Source organism: Phalangium opilio, unplaced genomic scaffold, assembly GCF_054372755.1.
Source record: "Phalangium opilio isolate 3A_F unplaced genomic scaffold, DU_Popi_V2 ptg000194l_1, whole genome shotgun sequence".
Classification (NCBI taxonomy): Eukaryota; Metazoa; Arthropoda; class Arachnida; order Opiliones; family Phalangiidae; genus Phalangium; species Phalangium opilio.
This window is the reverse complement of record NW_028324212.1, coordinates 1,270,851-1,280,539: the sequence shown is the minus strand read 5'-3', so window position 1 is coordinate 1,280,539 and position 9,689 is coordinate 1,270,851. Positions and strand designations below refer to the sequence as shown.

The window sequence follows — 9,689 nt, the reverse complement described above, 5'->3', positions numbered from 1 at the left end:
AAGGTCCATAAGGTTAATCAAGGAAAATACATTAGTCTGATAGAAGTGGGACTCGAACCCACGCCTTCGAAGAGACTGGTGCCTTAAACCAGCGCCTTAGACCACTCGGCCACTCTACCTGAACAGTTAAGTCAACTCATACTAAAAAGCAAAAGGTCCATAAGGTTAATAAAAGAAAATACATTAGTCTGATAGAGGTGCGACTCAAACCCACGCCTCCGAAGAGACTGGTGCCTTAAACCAGCGCCTTAGACCACTCGGCCACTCTACCTGAGCACTCTAGTCAACTCCTCCAAAAAACAAAAGGTCCATAAGGTTAATCAAAGAAAAGACATTAGTCTGATATAGGTGGGATTCGAACCCATGCCTCCGAAGAGACTGGTGCCTTAAACCAGCGCCTTAGACCACTCGGCCACTCTACCTGAACAATTTAGTCAACTCATACTAAAAAGCAAAAGGTCCATAAGGTTAATCAAAGAAAAGACATTAGTCTGATAGAGGTGGGATTCGAACTCACGCCTCCGAAGACACTGGTGCCTTAAACCAGCGCCTTAGACCACTCGGCCACTCTACCTGAGCACTTACGTCAACTCAGACAAATAAGCAAAAGCTTCATAATATCAATCTTAGATAATGAATCCGGCTAAGAAAGGTGGGATTCGAACCCACTCCTCCGAAGAGACTGGTGCCTCAAACCAGCGCCTTAGACCACTCGGCCACTCTACCTGAACACTTTAGTCAACTCCTACAAAAAAACAAAAGATCCATAAGGTTAATCAAGGAAAAGACATTAATCTGATAGAGGTGGGATTCGAACCCACGCTTCCGAAGATATGGTTCCTTAAACCAGCGCCTTAGACCACTCGGCCACTCTACCTGAGCACTTTAGTCAACTCCTCCAAAAAAACAAAAGGTCCATAAGGTTAATCAAAGAAAAGACATTAGTCTGATAGAGGTGGGATTCGAACTCACGCCTCCGAAGAGACTGGTGCCTTAAACCAGCGCCTTAGACCACTCGGCCACTCTACCTGAACAGTTTAGTCAACTCATACTAAAAAGCAAAAGGTCCATAAGGTTAATCAAGGAAAATACATTAGTCTGATAGAAGTGGGACTCGAACCCACGCCTCCGAAGAGACTGGTGTCTTAAACCAGCGCCTTAGACCACTCGGCCACTCTACCTGAGCACTTTAGTCAACTGCTCCAAAAAAACAAAAGGTCCATAAGGTTAATCAAAGAAAAGACATTAGTCTGATAGAGGTGGGATTCGAACCCATGCCTCCGAAGAGACTGGTGCCTTAAACCAGCGCCTTAGACCACCCGGCCACTCTACCTGAACACTTTGGCCAACTCCTACTAAAAAACAAAAGGTCCATAAGGTTAATCAAAGAAAAGACATTAGTCTGATAGAGGTGGGATTCGAACCCACGCCTCCGAAGAGACTGGTGCCTTAAACCAGCGCCTTAGACCACTCGGCCACTCTACCTGAACGCAAAACTTAACTTCAACTAAATAGCAATAGGTTCATATTAGTAATCAAAGAAAAGACATTAGTCTGATAGAGGTGGGATTCGAACCCACATCTCCGAAGAGACTGGTGCCTTAAACCAGCGCCTTAGACCACTAGGCCACTCTACCTGAACACTTTAGTCAACTTCTACTAAAAAATAAAAGGGCAATAAGGTTAATCAAATAAAAGACATTAGTCTGATAGAGGTGGGATTCGAACCCACGCCTCCGAAGAGACTGGTGCCTTAAACCAGCGCCTTAGACCACTCGGCCACTCTACCTGAACACTCACGTCAACTCAGAAAAAAAAGCAAAAGCTTCCTAATATCAATTTTAGAAAATGAATCCGGCTAAGAGAGGTGGGATTCGAACCCACGCCTCCGAAGAGACTGGTGCCTTAAACCAGCGCCTTAGACCACCCGGCCACTCTACCTGAACACTTTAGCCAATTCCTACTAAAACACAAAAGGTCCATAAGGTTAATCAAAGAATAGACATTAGTCTGATAGAGGTGGGATTCGAACCCATGCCTCCGAAGAGACTGGTGCCTTAAACCAGCGCCTTAGACCACTCGGCCACTCTACCTGAACAGTTTAGTCAACTCATACTAAAAAGCAAAAGGTCCATAAGGTTAATAAAAGAAAATACATTAGTCTGATAGAAGTGGGACTCGAACCCACGCCTCCGAAGAGACTGGTGCCTTAAACCAGCGCCTTAGACCACTCGGCCACTCTACCTGAACAGTTTAGTCAACTCATACTAAAAAGCAAAAGGTCCATAAGGTTAATCAAGGAAAATACATTAGTCTGATAGAAGTGGGACTCGAACCCACGCCTCCGAAGAGACTGGTGCCTTAAACCAGCGCCTTAGACCACTCGGCCACTCTACCTGAACAGTTTAGTCAACTCATACTAAAAAGCAAAAGGTCCATAAGGTTAATAAAAGAAAATACATTAGTCTGATAGAGGTGCGACTCAAACCCACGCCTCCGAAGAGACTGGTGCCTTAAACCAGCGCCTTAGACCACTCGGCCACTCTACCTGAACAGTTTAGTCAACTCATACTAAAAAGCAAAAGGTCCATAAGGTTAATCAAGGAAAATACATTAGTCTGATAGAAGTGGGACTCGAACCCACGCCTTCGAAGAGACTGGTGCCTTAAACCAGCGCCTTAGACCACTCGGCCACTCTACCTGAACAGTTAAGTCAACTCATACTAAAAAGCAAAAGGTCCATAAGGTTAATCAAGGAAAATACATTAGTCTGATAGAAGTGGGACTCGAACCCACGCCTCCGAAGAGACTGGTGCCTTAAACCAGCGCCTTAGACCACTCGGCCACTCTACCTGAACAGTTTAGTCAACTCATACTAAAAAGCAAAAGGTCCATAAGGTTAATAAAAGAAAATACATTAGTCTGATAGAGGTGCGACTCGAACCCACGCCTCCGAAGAGACTGGTGCCTTAAACCAGCGCCTTAGACCACTCGGCCACTCTACCTGAACAGTTTAGTCAACTCATACTAAAAAGCAAAAGGTCCATAAGGTTAATCAAGGAAAATACATTAGTCTGATAGAAGTGGGACTCGAACCCACGCCTCCGAAGAGACTGGTGCCTTAAACCAGCGCCTTAGACCACTCGGCCACTCTACCTGAACAGTTTAGTCAACTCATACTAAAAAGCAAAAGGTCCATAAGGTTAATAAAAGAAAATACATTAGTCTGATAGAGGTGCGACTCAAACCCACGCCTCCGAAGAGACTGGTGCCATAAACCAGCGCCTTAGACCACTCGGCCACTCTACCTGAACAGTTTAGTCAACTCATACTAAAAAGCAAAAGGTCCATAAGGTTAATCAAGGAAAATACATTAGTCTGATAGAAGTGGGACTCGAACCCACGCCTTCGAAGAGACTGGTGCCTTAAACCAGCGCCTTAGACCACTCGGCCACTCTACCTGAACAGTTAAGTCAACTCATACTAAAAAGCAAAAGGTCCATAAGGTTAATAAAAGAAAATACATTAGTCTGATAGAGGTGCGACTCAAACCCACGCCTCCGAAGAGACTGGTGCCTTAAACCAGCGCCTTAGACCACTCGGCCACTCTACCTGAGCACTCTAGTCAACTCCTCCAAAAAACAAAAGGTCCATAAGGTTAATCAAAGAAAAGACATTAGTCTGATATAGGTGGGATTCGAACCCATGCCTCCGAAGAGACTGGTGCCTTAAACCAGCGCCTTAGACCACTCGGCCACTCTACCTGAACAATTTAGTCAACTCATACTAAAAAGCAAAAGGTCCATAAGGTTAACCAAAGAAAAGACATTAGTCTGATAGAGGTGGGATTCGAACTCACGCCTCCGAAGACACTGGTGCCTTAAACCAGCGCCTTAGACCACTCGGCCACTCTACCTGAGCACTTACGTCAACTCAGACAAATAAGCAAAAGCTTCATAATATCAATCTTAGATAATGAATCCGGCTAAGAAAGGTGGGATTCGAACCCACTCCTCCGAAGAGACTGGTGCCTCAAACCAGCGCCTTAGACCACTCGGCCACTCTACCTGAACACTTTAGTCAACTCCTACAAAAAAACAAAAGATCCATAAGGTTAATCAAGGAAAAGACATTAATCTGATAGAGGTGGGATTCGAACCCACGCTTCCGAAGATATGGTTCCTTAAACCAGCGCCTTAGACCACTCGGCCACTCTACCTGAGCACTTTAGTCAACTCCTCCAAAAAAACAAAAGGTCCATAAGGTTAATCAAAGAAAAGACATTAGTCTGATAGAGGTGGGATTCGAACTCACGCCTCCGAAGAGACTGGTGCCTTAAACCAGCGCCTTAGACCACTCGGCCACTCTACCTGAACAGTTTAGTCAACTCATACTAAAAACCAAAAGGTCCATAAGGTTAATCAAGGAAAATACATTAGTCTGATAGAAGTGGGACTCGAACCCACGCCTCCGAAGAGACTGGTGTCTTAAACCAGCGCCTTAGACCACTCGGCCACTCTACCTGAGCACTTTAGTCAACTGCTCCAAAAAAACAAAAGGTCCATAAGGTTAATCAAAGAAAAGACATTAGTCTGATAGAGGTGGGATTCGAACCCATGCCTCCGAAGAGACTGGTGCCTTAAACCAGCGCCTTAGACCACTAGGCCACTCTACCTGAACACTTTAGTCAACTTCTACTAAAAAATAAAAGGTCAATAAGGTTAATCAAATAAAAGACATTAGTCTGATAGAGGTGGGATTCGAACCCATGCCTCCGAAGAGACTGGTGCCTTAAACCAGCGCCTTAGACCACTCGGCCACTCTACCTGAACAGTTTAGTCAACTCATACTAAAAAGCAAAAGGTCCATAAGGTTAATAAAAGAAAATACATTAGTCTGATAGAGGTGCGACTCAAACCCACGCCTCCGAAGAGACTGGTGCCTTAAACCAGCGCCTTAGACCACTCGGCCACTCAACCTGAGCACTTTAGTCAACTCCTCCAAAAAACAAAAGGTCCATAAGGTTAATCAAAGAAAAGACATTAGTCTGATAGAGGTTGGATTCGAACCCACTCCTCCGAAGAGACTGGTGCCTCAAACCAGCGCCTTAGACCACTCGGCCACTCTACCTGAACACTTTAGTCAACTCCTACAAAAAAACAAAAGATCCATAAGGTTAATCAAAGATAAGACATTAGTCTGATAGAGGTCGGATTCGAAACCACGCTTCCGAAGATCTGGTGCCTTAAACCAGCGCCTTAGACCGCTCCGCCACTCTACCTGAACACTCAAGTCAACTCAGACAAATAAGCAAAAGCTTCTTAATATCAATCTTAGAAAATGAATCCGCCTAAGAGAGGTGGGATTCGAACCCACGCCTCCGAAGAGCCTGGAGCCTTAAACCAGCGCCTTAGACCACTCGGTCACTCTACCTGAGCACTTTAGTCAACTCCTCCAAAAAAACAAAAGGTCCATAAGGTTAATCAAAGAAAAGACATTAGCCTGACAGACGTGGGATTCGAACCCACGCCTCCGAAGAGACTGGTGCTTTAAATCAGCGCCTTAGACCACTCGGCCACTCTACCTGAACAGTTTAGCCAACTCATACTAAAAAGCAAAAGGTCCATAAGGTTAATCAAGGAAAATACATTAGTCTGATAGAAGTGGGACTCGAACCCACGCCTCCGAAGCGACTGGTGCCTTAAACCAGCGCCTTAGACCACTCGGCCACTCTACCTGAACGCAAAACTCAACTCCAACTAAAAAGCAAAAGGTTCATATTAGTAATCAAAGAAAAGACATTAGTCTGATAGAGGTGGGATTCGAACCCACATCTCCGAAGAGACTGGTGCCTTAAACCAGCGCCTTAGACCACTCTGCCACTCTACCTGAACACTTTAGTCAACTCCTACTAAAAAATAAAAGGTCAATAAGGTTAATCAAAGAAAACACATTAGTCTGATAGAGGTGGGATTCGAACCCACGCCTCCGAAGAGACTGGTGCCTTAAACCAGCGCCTCAGACCACTCGGCCACTCTACCTGAACACTCACGTCAACTCAGAAAAATAAGCAAAAGCTTCATATTATAAATTTTAGAAAATGAATCCGGCTAAGAGAGGTGGGATTCGAACCCACGCCTCCGAAGAGACTGGTGCCGTAAACCAGCGCCTTAGACCACTCGGCCACTCTACCTGAACACTCTAGTCAACTCCTACAAAAAAACAAAAGATCCATAAGGTTAATCAAAGAAAAGACATTGGTCTGATAGAGGTCGGATTCGAACCCACGCTTTCGAAGATCTGGTGCCTTAAACCAGCGCCTTAGACCACTCGGCCACTCTACCTGAACAGTTTAGTCAACTCATACTAAAAAGCAAAAGTTCCATAAGGTTAATCAAGGAAAATACATTAGTCTGATAGAAGTGGGACTCGAACCCACGCCTCCGAAGAGACTGGTGCCTTAAACCAGCGCCTTAGACCACTCGGCCACTCTACCTGAGCACTTTAGTCAACTCCTCCAAAAAAACAAAAGGTCCATAAGGTTAATCAAAGAAAAGACATTAGTCTGATAGAGGTGGGATTCGAACCCATGCCTCCGAAGAGACTGGTGCCTTAAACCAGTACCTTAGACCACCCGGCCACTCTACCTGAACACTTTAGTCAACTCCTACTAAAAAACAAAAGGTCCATAAGGTTAATCAAAGAAAAGATATTAGTCATATAGAGGTGGGATTCGAACCCACGCCTCCGAAGAGACTGGTGCCTTAAACCAGCGCCTTAGACCACTCGGCCACTCTACCTGAACGCAAAACTTAACTCCAACTAAAAAGCAAAAGGTTCATATTAGTAATCAAAGAAAAGACATTAGTCTGATAGAGGTGGGATTCGAACCCACATCTCCGAAGAGACTGGTGCCTTAAACCAGCGCCTTAGACCACTAGGCCACTCTACCTGAACACTTTAGTCAACTTCTACTAAAAAATAAAAGGTCAATAAGGTTAATCAAATAAAAGACATTAGTCTGATAGAGGTGGGATTCGAACCCACGCCTCCGAAGAGACTGGTGCCTTAAACCAGCGCCTTAGACCACTCGGCCACTCTACCTGAACAGTTTAGTCAACTCATACTAAAAAGCAAAAGGTCCATAAGGTTAATAAAAGAAAATACATTAGTCTGATAGAGGTGCGACTCAAACCCACGCCTCCGAAGAGACTGGTGCCTTAAACCAGCGCCTTAGACCACTCGGCCACTCAACCTGAGCACTTTAGTCAACTCCTCCAAAAAACAAAAGGTCCATAAGGTTAATCAAAGAAAAGACATTAGTCTGATAGAGGTGGGATTCGAACCCACTCCTCCGAAGAGACTGGTGCCTCAAACCAGCGCCTTAGACCACTCGGCCACTCTACCTGAACACTTTAGTCAACTCCTACAAAGAACAAAAGATCCATAAGGTTAATCAAAGATAAGACATTAGTATGATAGAGGTCGGATTCGAACCCACGCTTCCGAAGATCTGGTGCCTTAAACCAGCGCCTTAGACCGCTCCGCCACTCTACCTGAACACTCAAGTCAACTCAGACAAATAAGCAAAAGCTTCTTAATATCAATCTTAGAAAATGAATCCGCCTAAGAGAGGTTGGATTCGAACCCACGCCTCCGAAGAGCCTGGTGCCTTAAACCAGCGCCTTAGACCACTCGGCCACTCTACCTGAGCACTTTGGTCAGCTCCGTACTAAAAAGCAAAAGGTCCATAAGGTTAATCAAGGAAAATACATTAGTCTGATAGAAGTGGGACTCGAACCCACGCCTCCGAAGAGACTGGTGCCTTAAACCAGCGCCTTAGATCACTCGGCCACTCTACCTGAACGCAAAACTCAACTCCAACTAAAAAGCAAAAGGTTCATATTAGTAATCAAAGAAAATACATTAGTCTGATAGAGGTGGGATTCGAACCCACATCTCCGAAGAGACTGGTGCCTTAAACCAGCGCCTTAGACCACTATGCCACTCTACCTGAACAGTTTAGTCGACTCATACTAAAAAGCAAAAGGTCCATAAGGTTAATAAAAGAAAATACATTAGTCTGATAGAGGTGCGGCTCAAACCCACGCCTCCGAAGAGACTGGTGCCTTAAACCAGCGCCTTAGACCACTCGGCCACTCAACCTGAGCACTTTAGTCAACTCCTCCAAAAAACAAAAGGTCCATAAGGTTAATCAAAGAAAAGACATTAGTCTGATAGAGGTGGGATTCGAACCCACTCCTCCGAAGAGACTGGTGCCTCAAACCAGCGCCTTAGACCACTCGGCCACTCTACCTGAACACTTTAGTCAACTCCTACAAAAAAACAAAAGATCCATAAGGTTAATCAAAGATAAAACATTAGTCTGATAGAGTTCGGATTCGAACCCACGCTTCCGAAGAACTGGTGCCTTAAACCAGCGCCTTAGACCGCTCCGCCACTCTACCTGAACACTCAAGTCAACTCAGACAAATAAGCAAAAGCTTCTTAATATCAATCTTAGAAAATGAATCCGCCTAAGAGAGGTGGGATTCGAACCCACGCCTCCGAAGAGCCTGGTGCCTTAAACCAGCGCCTTAGACCACTCGGCCACTCTACCTGAGCACTTTAGTCAACTCCTCCAAAAAAACAAAAGGTCCATAAGGTTAATCAAAGAAAAGACATTAGTCTGATAGACGTGGGATTCGAACCCACGCCTCCGAAGAGACTGGTGCCTTAAATCAGCGCCTTAGACCACTCGGCCACTCTACCTGAACAATTTAGCCAACTCATACTAAAAAGCAAAAGGTCCATAAGGTTAATCAAGGAAAATACATTAGTCTGATAGAAGTGGGACTCGAACCCACGCCTCCGAAGAGACTGGTGCCTTAAACCAGCGCCTTAGACCACTCGGCCACTCTACCTGAACGCAAAACTCAACTCCAACTAAAAAGCAAAAGGTTCATATTAGTAATCAAAGAAAATACATTAGTCTGATAGAGGTGGGATTCGAACCCACATCTCCGAAGAGACTGGTGCCTTAAACCAGCGCCTTAGACCACCCGGCGACTCTACCTGAACACATTAGTCAACTCCTACTAAAAAACAAAAGGTCCATAAGGTTAATCAAAGAAAAGACATTAGTCTGATAGAGCTGGGATTCGAACCCACGCCTTCGAAGAGACTGGTGCCTTAACGCAGCGCCGTAGACCACTCGGCCACTCTACCTGAACACAAAATTCAACTCCAACTAAAAAGCAAAAGGTTCATATTAGTAATCAAAGAAAAGACATTAGTCTGACAGAGGTGGGATTCGAACCCACGCCTCCGAAGAGCCTGGTGCCTTAAACCAGCGCCTTAGACCATTAGGCCACTCTACCTGAACACAAAATTCAACTCCTATTAAAAAGCAAAAGGTCCATAAGGTTAATCTGAGAAAAGATATAGTCTGATAGAAGTGGGATTCGAACCCACGCCTCCGAAGAGACTGGTGCCTTAAACCAGCGACTTAGACCACTAGGCCACTCTACCTGAACACTTTAGTCAACTCCTACTAAAAAATAAAAGGTCCATAAGGTTAATCAAAGAAAAGACATTAGTCTGATAGAGGTCGGATTCGAACCCACTTCTCGGAAAAGACTGGTGCCTTAAACCAGCGCCTTAGACCACTCGGCCACTCTACCTGAGCA

General features: G+C 45.0%; 54 non-coding genes across 54 annotated transcripts; all 54 read right to left on the bottom strand.

Annotated features, from left to right (window-relative positions):
• Positions 1-37: 37 nt before the first annotated feature.
• TRNAL-AAG (transfer RNA leucine (anticodon AAG)) lies at positions 38-119 on the bottom strand. Its single transcript has one exon. It is a non-coding gene; the product is annotated as a tRNA-Leu (tRNA).
• A 70-nt stretch (positions 120-189) lies between these two features.
• On the bottom strand, positions 190-271 carry TRNAL-AAG (transfer RNA leucine (anticodon AAG)). Its single transcript has one exon. It is a non-coding gene; the product is annotated as a tRNA-Leu (tRNA).
• Positions 272-340: 69 nt separating this feature from the next.
• On the bottom strand, positions 341-422 carry TRNAL-AAG (transfer RNA leucine (anticodon AAG)). The gene has a single exon. It is a non-coding gene; the product is annotated as a tRNA-Leu (tRNA).
• A 70-nt stretch (positions 423-492) lies between these two features.
• TRNAL-AAG (transfer RNA leucine (anticodon AAG)) lies at positions 493-574 on the bottom strand. The gene has a single exon. It is a non-coding gene; the product is annotated as a tRNA-Leu (tRNA).
• Positions 575-640: 66 nt separating this feature from the next.
• Positions 641-726, bottom strand: TRNAL-GAG (transfer RNA leucine (anticodon GAG)). The gene has a single exon. It is a non-coding gene; the product is annotated as a tRNA-Leu (tRNA).
• A 70-nt stretch (positions 727-796) lies between these two features.
• On the bottom strand, positions 797-877 carry TRNAL-AAG (transfer RNA leucine (anticodon AAG)). Its single transcript has one exon. It is a non-coding gene; the product is annotated as a tRNA-Leu (tRNA).
• A 70-nt stretch (positions 878-947) lies between these two features.
• Positions 948-1,029, bottom strand: TRNAL-AAG (transfer RNA leucine (anticodon AAG)). Its single transcript has one exon. It is a non-coding gene; the product is annotated as a tRNA-Leu (tRNA).
• Positions 1,030-1,099: 70 nt separating this feature from the next.
• On the bottom strand, positions 1,100-1,181 carry TRNAL-AAG (transfer RNA leucine (anticodon AAG)). Its single transcript has one exon. It is a non-coding gene; the product is annotated as a tRNA-Leu (tRNA).
• Positions 1,182-1,251: 70 nt separating this feature from the next.
• On the bottom strand, positions 1,252-1,333 carry TRNAL-AAG (transfer RNA leucine (anticodon AAG)). The gene has a single exon. It is a non-coding gene; the product is annotated as a tRNA-Leu (tRNA).
• Positions 1,334-1,403: 70 nt separating this feature from the next.
• TRNAL-AAG (transfer RNA leucine (anticodon AAG)) lies at positions 1,404-1,485 on the bottom strand. The gene has a single exon. It is a non-coding gene; the product is annotated as a tRNA-Leu (tRNA).
• Positions 1,486-1,555: 70 nt separating this feature from the next.
• TRNAL-AAG (transfer RNA leucine (anticodon AAG)) lies at positions 1,556-1,637 on the bottom strand. The gene has a single exon. It is a non-coding gene; the product is annotated as a tRNA-Leu (tRNA).
• Positions 1,638-1,707: 70 nt separating this feature from the next.
• On the bottom strand, positions 1,708-1,789 carry TRNAL-AAG (transfer RNA leucine (anticodon AAG)). Its single transcript has one exon. It is a non-coding gene; the product is annotated as a tRNA-Leu (tRNA).
• A 66-nt stretch (positions 1,790-1,855) lies between these two features.
• On the bottom strand, positions 1,856-1,941 carry TRNAL-AAG (transfer RNA leucine (anticodon AAG)). Its single transcript has one exon. It is a non-coding gene; the product is annotated as a tRNA-Leu (tRNA).
• A 70-nt stretch (positions 1,942-2,011) lies between these two features.
• On the bottom strand, positions 2,012-2,093 carry TRNAL-AAG (transfer RNA leucine (anticodon AAG)). The gene has a single exon. It is a non-coding gene; the product is annotated as a tRNA-Leu (tRNA).
• Positions 2,094-2,163: 70 nt separating this feature from the next.
• On the bottom strand, positions 2,164-2,245 carry TRNAL-AAG (transfer RNA leucine (anticodon AAG)). The gene has a single exon. It is a non-coding gene; the product is annotated as a tRNA-Leu (tRNA).
• Positions 2,246-2,315: 70 nt separating this feature from the next.
• TRNAL-AAG (transfer RNA leucine (anticodon AAG)) lies at positions 2,316-2,397 on the bottom strand. The gene has a single exon. It is a non-coding gene; the product is annotated as a tRNA-Leu (tRNA).
• A 70-nt stretch (positions 2,398-2,467) lies between these two features.
• Positions 2,468-2,549, bottom strand: TRNAL-AAG (transfer RNA leucine (anticodon AAG)). The gene has a single exon. It is a non-coding gene; the product is annotated as a tRNA-Leu (tRNA).
• A 70-nt stretch (positions 2,550-2,619) lies between these two features.
• On the bottom strand, positions 2,620-2,701 carry TRNAL-AAG (transfer RNA leucine (anticodon AAG)). The gene has a single exon. It is a non-coding gene; the product is annotated as a tRNA-Leu (tRNA).
• Positions 2,702-2,771: 70 nt separating this feature from the next.
• TRNAL-AAG (transfer RNA leucine (anticodon AAG)) lies at positions 2,772-2,853 on the bottom strand. The gene has a single exon. It is a non-coding gene; the product is annotated as a tRNA-Leu (tRNA).
• A 70-nt stretch (positions 2,854-2,923) lies between these two features.
• TRNAL-AAG (transfer RNA leucine (anticodon AAG)) lies at positions 2,924-3,005 on the bottom strand. Its single transcript has one exon. It is a non-coding gene; the product is annotated as a tRNA-Leu (tRNA).
• A 70-nt stretch (positions 3,006-3,075) lies between these two features.
• TRNAL-AAG (transfer RNA leucine (anticodon AAG)) lies at positions 3,076-3,157 on the bottom strand. Its single transcript has one exon. It is a non-coding gene; the product is annotated as a tRNA-Leu (tRNA).
• Positions 3,158-3,227: 70 nt separating this feature from the next.
• TRNAH-AUG (transfer RNA histidin (anticodon AUG)) lies at positions 3,228-3,309 on the bottom strand. The gene has a single exon. It is a non-coding gene; the product is annotated as a tRNA-His (tRNA).
• A 70-nt stretch (positions 3,310-3,379) lies between these two features.
• Positions 3,380-3,461, bottom strand: TRNAL-AAG (transfer RNA leucine (anticodon AAG)). Its single transcript has one exon. It is a non-coding gene; the product is annotated as a tRNA-Leu (tRNA).
• Positions 3,462-3,531: 70 nt separating this feature from the next.
• Positions 3,532-3,613, bottom strand: TRNAL-AAG (transfer RNA leucine (anticodon AAG)). The gene has a single exon. It is a non-coding gene; the product is annotated as a tRNA-Leu (tRNA).
• Positions 3,614-3,682: 69 nt separating this feature from the next.
• TRNAL-AAG (transfer RNA leucine (anticodon AAG)) lies at positions 3,683-3,764 on the bottom strand. Its single transcript has one exon. It is a non-coding gene; the product is annotated as a tRNA-Leu (tRNA).
• A 70-nt stretch (positions 3,765-3,834) lies between these two features.
• Positions 3,835-3,916, bottom strand: TRNAL-AAG (transfer RNA leucine (anticodon AAG)). The gene has a single exon. It is a non-coding gene; the product is annotated as a tRNA-Leu (tRNA).
• Positions 3,917-3,982: 66 nt separating this feature from the next.
• Positions 3,983-4,068, bottom strand: TRNAL-GAG (transfer RNA leucine (anticodon GAG)). The gene has a single exon. It is a non-coding gene; the product is annotated as a tRNA-Leu (tRNA).
• Positions 4,069-4,138: 70 nt separating this feature from the next.
• Positions 4,139-4,219, bottom strand: TRNAL-AAG (transfer RNA leucine (anticodon AAG)). Its single transcript has one exon. It is a non-coding gene; the product is annotated as a tRNA-Leu (tRNA).
• Positions 4,220-4,289: 70 nt separating this feature from the next.
• Positions 4,290-4,371, bottom strand: TRNAL-AAG (transfer RNA leucine (anticodon AAG)). The gene has a single exon. It is a non-coding gene; the product is annotated as a tRNA-Leu (tRNA).
• A 70-nt stretch (positions 4,372-4,441) lies between these two features.
• Positions 4,442-4,523, bottom strand: TRNAL-AAG (transfer RNA leucine (anticodon AAG)). Its single transcript has one exon. It is a non-coding gene; the product is annotated as a tRNA-Leu (tRNA).
• A 70-nt stretch (positions 4,524-4,593) lies between these two features.
• TRNAL-AAG (transfer RNA leucine (anticodon AAG)) lies at positions 4,594-4,675 on the bottom strand. Its single transcript has one exon. It is a non-coding gene; the product is annotated as a tRNA-Leu (tRNA).
• A 70-nt stretch (positions 4,676-4,745) lies between these two features.
• TRNAL-AAG (transfer RNA leucine (anticodon AAG)) lies at positions 4,746-4,827 on the bottom strand. The gene has a single exon. It is a non-coding gene; the product is annotated as a tRNA-Leu (tRNA).
• Positions 4,828-5,048: 221 nt separating this feature from the next.
• On the bottom strand, positions 5,049-5,130 carry TRNAL-GAG (transfer RNA leucine (anticodon GAG)). The gene has a single exon. It is a non-coding gene; the product is annotated as a tRNA-Leu (tRNA).
• Positions 5,131-5,503: 373 nt separating this feature from the next.
• On the bottom strand, positions 5,504-5,585 carry TRNAF-AAA (transfer RNA phenylalanine (anticodon AAA)). Its single transcript has one exon. It is a non-coding gene; the product is annotated as a tRNA-Phe (tRNA).
• Positions 5,586-5,655: 70 nt separating this feature from the next.
• TRNAL-AAG (transfer RNA leucine (anticodon AAG)) lies at positions 5,656-5,737 on the bottom strand. The gene has a single exon. It is a non-coding gene; the product is annotated as a tRNA-Leu (tRNA).
• Positions 5,738-5,807: 70 nt separating this feature from the next.
• TRNAL-AAG (transfer RNA leucine (anticodon AAG)) lies at positions 5,808-5,889 on the bottom strand. Its single transcript has one exon. It is a non-coding gene; the product is annotated as a tRNA-Leu (tRNA).
• Positions 5,890-5,959: 70 nt separating this feature from the next.
• Positions 5,960-6,041, bottom strand: TRNAL-AAG (transfer RNA leucine (anticodon AAG)). Its single transcript has one exon. It is a non-coding gene; the product is annotated as a tRNA-Leu (tRNA).
• Positions 6,042-6,107: 66 nt separating this feature from the next.
• On the bottom strand, positions 6,108-6,193 carry TRNAR-ACG (transfer RNA arginine (anticodon ACG)). Its single transcript has one exon. It is a non-coding gene; the product is annotated as a tRNA-Arg (tRNA).
• Positions 6,194-6,263: 70 nt separating this feature from the next.
• On the bottom strand, positions 6,264-6,344 carry TRNAL-AAG (transfer RNA leucine (anticodon AAG)). The gene has a single exon. It is a non-coding gene; the product is annotated as a tRNA-Leu (tRNA).
• Positions 6,345-6,414: 70 nt separating this feature from the next.
• On the bottom strand, positions 6,415-6,496 carry TRNAL-AAG (transfer RNA leucine (anticodon AAG)). The gene has a single exon. It is a non-coding gene; the product is annotated as a tRNA-Leu (tRNA).
• A 70-nt stretch (positions 6,497-6,566) lies between these two features.
• Positions 6,567-6,648, bottom strand: TRNAL-AAG (transfer RNA leucine (anticodon AAG)). The gene has a single exon. It is a non-coding gene; the product is annotated as a tRNA-Leu (tRNA).
• A 65-nt stretch (positions 6,649-6,713) lies between these two features.
• On the bottom strand, positions 6,714-6,800 carry TRNAL-AAG (transfer RNA leucine (anticodon AAG)). Its single transcript has one exon. It is a non-coding gene; the product is annotated as a tRNA-Leu (tRNA).
• A 70-nt stretch (positions 6,801-6,870) lies between these two features.
• TRNAL-AAG (transfer RNA leucine (anticodon AAG)) lies at positions 6,871-6,952 on the bottom strand. The gene has a single exon. It is a non-coding gene; the product is annotated as a tRNA-Leu (tRNA).
• Positions 6,953-7,022: 70 nt separating this feature from the next.
• On the bottom strand, positions 7,023-7,104 carry TRNAL-AAG (transfer RNA leucine (anticodon AAG)). Its single transcript has one exon. It is a non-coding gene; the product is annotated as a tRNA-Leu (tRNA).
• Positions 7,105-7,325: 221 nt separating this feature from the next.
• On the bottom strand, positions 7,326-7,407 carry TRNAL-GAG (transfer RNA leucine (anticodon GAG)). Its single transcript has one exon. It is a non-coding gene; the product is annotated as a tRNA-Leu (tRNA).
• A 373-nt stretch (positions 7,408-7,780) lies between these two features.
• TRNAL-AAG (transfer RNA leucine (anticodon AAG)) lies at positions 7,781-7,862 on the bottom strand. The gene has a single exon. It is a non-coding gene; the product is annotated as a tRNA-Leu (tRNA).
• A 70-nt stretch (positions 7,863-7,932) lies between these two features.
• On the bottom strand, positions 7,933-8,014 carry TRNAL-AAG (transfer RNA leucine (anticodon AAG)). Its single transcript has one exon. It is a non-coding gene; the product is annotated as a tRNA-Leu (tRNA).
• A 221-nt stretch (positions 8,015-8,235) lies between these two features.
• TRNAL-GAG (transfer RNA leucine (anticodon GAG)) lies at positions 8,236-8,317 on the bottom strand. Its single transcript has one exon. It is a non-coding gene; the product is annotated as a tRNA-Leu (tRNA).
• A 221-nt stretch (positions 8,318-8,538) lies between these two features.
• On the bottom strand, positions 8,539-8,621 carry TRNAL-AAG (transfer RNA leucine (anticodon AAG)). Its single transcript has one exon. It is a non-coding gene; the product is annotated as a tRNA-Leu (tRNA).
• Positions 8,622-8,690: 69 nt separating this feature from the next.
• Positions 8,691-8,772, bottom strand: TRNAL-AAG (transfer RNA leucine (anticodon AAG)). Its single transcript has one exon. It is a non-coding gene; the product is annotated as a tRNA-Leu (tRNA).
• Positions 8,773-8,842: 70 nt separating this feature from the next.
• On the bottom strand, positions 8,843-8,924 carry TRNAL-AAG (transfer RNA leucine (anticodon AAG)). The gene has a single exon. It is a non-coding gene; the product is annotated as a tRNA-Leu (tRNA).
• A 70-nt stretch (positions 8,925-8,994) lies between these two features.
• Positions 8,995-9,076, bottom strand: TRNAL-AAG (transfer RNA leucine (anticodon AAG)). The gene has a single exon. It is a non-coding gene; the product is annotated as a tRNA-Leu (tRNA).
• Positions 9,077-9,298: 222 nt separating this feature from the next.
• TRNAL-AAG (transfer RNA leucine (anticodon AAG)) lies at positions 9,299-9,380 on the bottom strand. Its single transcript has one exon. It is a non-coding gene; the product is annotated as a tRNA-Leu (tRNA).
• A 69-nt stretch (positions 9,381-9,449) lies between these two features.
• Positions 9,450-9,531, bottom strand: TRNAL-AAG (transfer RNA leucine (anticodon AAG)). The gene has a single exon. It is a non-coding gene; the product is annotated as a tRNA-Leu (tRNA).
• Positions 9,532-9,689: the final 158 nt, after the last annotated feature.